This window comes from Brassica napus, chromosome C1, assembly GCF_020379485.1.
Source record: "Brassica napus cultivar Da-Ae chromosome C1, Da-Ae, whole genome shotgun sequence".
NCBI classification, from domain to species: domain Eukaryota; kingdom Viridiplantae; phylum Streptophyta; class Magnoliopsida; order Brassicales; family Brassicaceae; genus Brassica; species Brassica napus.
The window spans coordinates 16,270,693-16,276,692 of NC_063444.1; the positions used below are offsets into that span (position 1 = coordinate 16,270,693).

General features: G+C 40.9%; 1 non-coding gene across 1 annotated transcript; it reads right to left on the bottom strand.

The window, feature by feature from the left end:
• Positions 1-5,385: 5,385 nt before the first annotated feature.
• LOC125581223 lies at positions 5,386-5,492 on the bottom strand. The gene has a single exon (XR_007318923.1). It is a non-coding gene; the product is annotated as a small nucleolar RNA R71 (small nucleolar RNA).
• Positions 5,493-6,000: the final 508 nt, after the last annotated feature.

Sequence of the window (6,000 nt, forward strand, 5' to 3'; positions counted from 1 at the left end):
CCACTAGTATCTGATTGGTCGTAAAAAAAGTAGTCTCTCATTGGTCGTTATTAATCTTGGTCCCCCATTAGTCGTAAACTTACGACTTATTTACGACTACTCGTCTCTCATTGGTCGTACATTTACAACGAATTTATGATTAACAGCAAAACTCTGTATATACGTAGACCTCGCGAAGCCATTTAATTGCTCATTACCCTCTCTCTAACAACGACCTCCCATCTCTCTCTAGGTATTTTTTTTTTAAGATTTAGGTGGTTAGTTAGTTTAGGTTTGGAATTAGTTTAGGTTTGGAATTAGTTTAGGATGGAATTATATTAGGATGGAGTTAGATTATGATCAAATTAGAATAGGTTTAGATTATTTTTATATAATAAATTTGAATTGTTTATAACCATGTATTTTTTATGTTTGTTTTTTCAGATTGACGATATTAGTTTTTTCAGATTGACGATATTGCTATGGTTAGCGGTAGACAGAGAATTAGGAACCTTACGCCTAGAAACTCTTACGCGAGTAACTTTCTTCCACAGTCGGATCCATCGGCTTCTACTTCCGGCACTTCATCCGGCCAAGAGAATGTGCCTGATAGCCAATATGCCGATATGTATGTGCCTCCACAGGCATATGACCCTGAAGCTTACTATCCGCGGTTCGATGACCCTGCTCAATTCTCTCCCCAGTATGATGAGCCTCCACAGCAGCCTTGGAATGAGCAGCATCATCCTCCACACCATCCTCAGCAGCAGTCCACCGCACCCGAAGCTGCTCCGGCTCCTGCAGCAGCTCCGGCTCCCGCAGCTGCTCCGGCTCATGCATTTGTTAATCCAGATTTGATGGTGCCACCAAATTCACCATATGCAAGATATACAGTGGAAGACCTTCTCCAAATGCCGGGACGAGTAGGTTTACGAATCATCAACCCAGATCGACCACCCCACACTTACTGGTAATTTTTAATTTATTAAAGTTTTAATTACATTTAAATATACTAATAATACAATTGCTCTAAATATATGTATTCTTTCAAATTTTGTAGGTTTTCGACGGACAATTGTGTGGGACATAGCGTTGGAGATATCATCAGGACAAACATCCGAGAAGCGCATCCGAACTGGTCTCTTACACCTGACCACATTCGGAGGACTTGGTTCAAGTGATTCGCTGATAGTTTTAAATATCATTTTTTATTTTATTTTAAAAATAATTATTTATTTAATTTTTTTTTTATTGTAGCAAATATGGAATTGGTCCATTGCTGTTAACGAAAAGGTAAGGAAGAGTTCTAAAAAAGGCGATGGCTCGCCTAAAGAACATTGTTGGTGATTGGAAGGAGAAGTGGAGGGTTTTGGGGGACGACGCAAAAGAAGAATACCTCAACAATGACGTTTGGAAGGGCTTGAAGGCTTATTGGAATTTGCCGAAGTCAGTTCAGAGGTCTCTCACTTGCTCTACGGCTCGGTTGACCCGTGATGATTATGGTAACCTGCCAGTACCTCATACTTCCGGACAGATTCCACACGCTGGGAGGGCACTACAAATTGTAAGTCTTCGATCTTTCTTAATTTTTATTAAATATATATTAATTGACTATTTATTTAATGCGTGAGTTTAATTTAATTTTTTTTTATACAGGCTGCCCAAGAAGGAGCACCACCATCTCTGGCCCGAATTTACAAGACGACACACCAGCATTCTGATGGCACCTTCTCGCATCCTCGAGCAGAGACGATCTACAACACTGTTAAGGCTCACATCCAGGAGGTCCAGACTCAGTTGTCGCAACAAAATCCGGAAGGTGCACGGTCCAGCTGTCCACCGTCGAACAAGACAAAATTTTTGAGCAAGTTAAAAATTTGATCTCTTAAATATATATGTTTATTTACATTTTTTATTCTTTAAGTTAGTTTTACATATGTACTAATTAAATATCTATTTATTAATTGATGGTTGCCCCGAAGAAAAGGGAACGTATTATCGCGATCAGGTATGTCAACGATGTCCCGAGGGCAAGAGCTGAACACGCTGCAAGAATGGAAGAAGAATCTTCTCTCCGTAGGGATTTGACTGCGGCCAAAGAAGTCATAGCTGACCACAGGGACAAATTTGCATTTATGGCAAATATTTTCGATTTGATGATAGAGACAACCCCAAACATCAACTCGGCTCTTGCCTCTAGGTGGCAGTCTCTACGTCCGAGCTTTGTCCCCGAGCCCACTCCGGCAGAGCAGGCAGATTTAGAGCGACGTGCGGATGAGCATAGCTCCGGCCTCTTCAACGAAATAAACCTTAACACTTAGTTTTTTTTTGTTTTAGTTAATTAGTATTATGAATGTTTTATATTATGGATACTATTATGTTTCTGAATGTTAGAAATTTTCTTTTAAATTTATCAAATTTTAAAAATTAAAATCAAAATAAATTTGAATATTTGATTTTAATTAATATATTAAATTCGTAATCAAATACAAAATTCTAAAATAAATAAATAAAAGGCTCAATTTACGACCAATGAACATCTAACGTCGATGTAAAGTAGTCGTTATATTACGACAAATAAACATCGACATAGAAGCAAATTGGTCGTAAGTTTACGACCTATATACATCTAATTTGCGAGACGTAAATATGCGTCACATGTATGACTAATACTTTTACGTTGAACTTACGACCAATTTACTTAGTCGTACATTTACATCTGCTTTACGACTAAAGTCTTTAGTCGTAACTTTATGACCAATGTGCCTCGAATAATTATTTACGACCAGCTTCTAACGACCAATCATTTTTCGAAGCTTTTTGGTCGTAAAGCCTATATTACGACCAATAGGCTACTAATACTGTAGTCGTTAAGGTCCTGTTTTCTTGTAGTGGAAGGTGAAAGGAAGGCAGCGACGCTTTGAAGTCACCGTCTTGGAGTTCAGATCTACACAGATATGACGCTGACAGCCTGTAAGGGGAGAGAAAGCAAGGCCACTGAGGTTCTCAATCTGTCACCGCCTCGTTCGTGCTCCAGAGAAGGGTGATACGCACCACCACTTCCGATTAGATCTGCCAAAGAGCAGAGATCCAGAGACACGCGACAAGAAGGAGATGACGACGGTTTATAGAGTCAGTGGAAGTGGTTGAGACGAAAACAAACCGAGGGGGGGGGGACGAACGGTAAAAGGTACCGTCAGTCCCCTTGGAATGGTGGCGCACGGCGGAGGTTTTTAGGGTTTGGCAACTGATATCTTGCATATTTGCATCATTTTAAGTCTCCAATTTGCACATATTGATCATATAGATTAGGAATTTAGCATATTTAGAATCCATATTGCATTCATATGTCTTAATCAGGTAATGGAGTATCTCATAGAGTGATTGGAGGTGTTTAGAAGCATTGTGGTTCGAAAAGAGACGAAGGGTGACGTTTGGTCGAGTATAGATGATTGCAACGCGGGTTGTACCATGCTGGTCCACTAACCCGCGTTGACATGAAAAGACGGAGAGCTCCGACGCGGCTAGTGCGACGCGGGATGCTGTACCCGCTCGCACAAAGAAGGAGAAGTGAGACGACACCACGACGCGGGGTGTAGCGACGCGGGTTCCCTTACCCGCGTTGTCGAAGAGAAACCATCCATGGGTCACGCGGGGACGACGACGCGGGATGCTGTACCCGCTCGAGTGATCAGCAGGCGTAACGACGGTCCGACGCGGGGAGAGTGACTCGGGTTGGATCCGATCGTCTCTACCCGAGTCGATATTTATCCTTAGTCGAATTTTAATGTTTTTAAAGGGCTTTTTAGACTTTTTAATGGGAACCATTAGGTTTACCAAAGACATATAAATGCTCTTGTAATCCCAAAGTTGGGACTTATCTTGTTTTCTATCTAATCAAAAAGAACTCTTTGGTAAAAAGATCTAATCTTGATCATTATCTTTTGTGATTGCTTGCTTAACCTGATCACTAATCATGATTAACACCAAATCACCATTGATTCTTGGGTTTATCATGAAGATTAGTGAGTAGCCATCTTTAGATTCATGGGTTAGGGAGATTAACGGTGATTAAGCTAGATCTAAGGTGTTTTAGTATAGATCCATCTTGTTCTTTGCTAGTAGAGTGCTTTTCATGCAATTATAGAGTTGGCCTCTCTAAAGTTGAGCCTTAGGCATTTCACACCCGATAGGTGTTCGATGAAATGTCTGAACCAGCTCTACTATGCTTTTAACACTCTTTACCAAAGAGATTTGATGTTAAAGGTGTTAAGATGGCTAATAGGCTTGAAATTAATGATTGCTTAGATAATATTCAACCAAAGAGATTTGATGCTTGAGTTATCTTAGTGAATGAGCATTCATCTAGAGATAGAGTTTGTTTAGGATTGTGTCTAGGTCTAAGGTTAATAGATTAATTGAAAGATACCACCTTTAGATTGAAACTTGATCCACCAAGGTCAATTCCCTTAGCCCATGAGTTCTTACATTCCATAAGAAAGGAAAGCTTTGTTCTTTATTGCATTTTAGTAGTATTCTAGTTCAAAATCATCTCACCAATTGATAGCACTTAGATTAAGTATGGTCTTGCATTCTCTTTGCTTTAGAATCACTTAGAACTGGTTTGACATCCTTTATACTATAACATTTGATTAGGAGCCTTGAAAACTCCTAACATCAAATTGGCGCCGTTGCCAAATTCTAAGTTGATTGTGACATAGGATTTAGTCACTTGCTTGAGACTAAGTCAATTTTTGTTTAATTGTGTTATTGCTTCTCTTTCTTCTTCTCCTTTTGCATTTCAGGTGTATGATCACAAGAAGCAGAGGTGCAACAAATCTAGTTCCAAGAGTGGAAGACATTAGAGCACTTTAGAGGGAGATTGCAAGACAGAGAAGAGAAGAAGAGCAACGGGCTCACTTGCAAAGGTTGGGATTTGATATGGAGAATCTGCCTCAAGATGGTGATGCCCTAGAGGGAAATGATCCAAGAGCTGATCACCTTAGACCACAGCGCCAGCCACAACATCCACCGCGACAAGCTTGTGCCATTGGAGCCTATGATCAACCTCACATTAATGGTCATAGGTTGGGAATCAGAGCACCACCAGTGGAAAACAACAACTTTGAGATCAAGTCAGGGCTGCTCAACACCATTGAGAACAACAAGTATCATGGCCTTACTGCTGAGGACCCTTTTGATCACTTGTACAAGTTTGATAAATATTGTGGCTTGTCTAAGACAAATGGTGTTTCTGAAGATGCTTTCAAGTTAAAGCTGTTCCCTTTCTCTTTGGGAGACAAGGCACACCAGTGGGAGAAGACTCTCCCAAGTGACACTGTCACTACTTGGGAAAAGTATAAGAGAGCTTTCCTAGACAAGTTCTTCTCTACTTCAAGAACAACTAAGATCAGGAATGAAATCTCTGGGTTTCAACAGAAAGGTCTAGAGAGCTTCAGTGAAGCATAGGAGAGGTTCAAGGGCTACTGTTCTCAATGCCCTCATCATGGTTTCAGCAAGGAGAGTTTGCTTAGCACCTTCTATAGAGGAGCTCTACCACAGTACCGAAACAGGCTTGATACTGCCAGCAATGGTTTCTTCTTGGGAAAAACTGAGGAAGTGGCAGAGGAGCTGGTAGAGAACATGGCCAAGAGTGACTCGGTCTACAGTGAGGAGCATGATAGGGTCAACAGAAGTGATGATCAGCAGACAAAGAAAGAGATCAAGTCCTTGCAAAAGAAGATGGATTTGCTTCTTTCCAACCAAGCTAAACAGGAGCAGATGAACTTTGTAGGCGGTCCCAGTCAAGAGGTTCCTCCTAAGGTCAATGAGGTCGATGGTTTGGAAGGCCAAAAAGAGCTATGCTTCATCAACAACAATGGTACTTGGTACTGGAAGGAACCTAACTTTCAGTACAACAACTACGAGCAAAGGTTTTACTCCAACAACCAACAAGGAGGATACCAACCAAAGCAGAACACTCAGCAAGGGAGCTATCAGCCGAGGCAAAACATCCCTCAT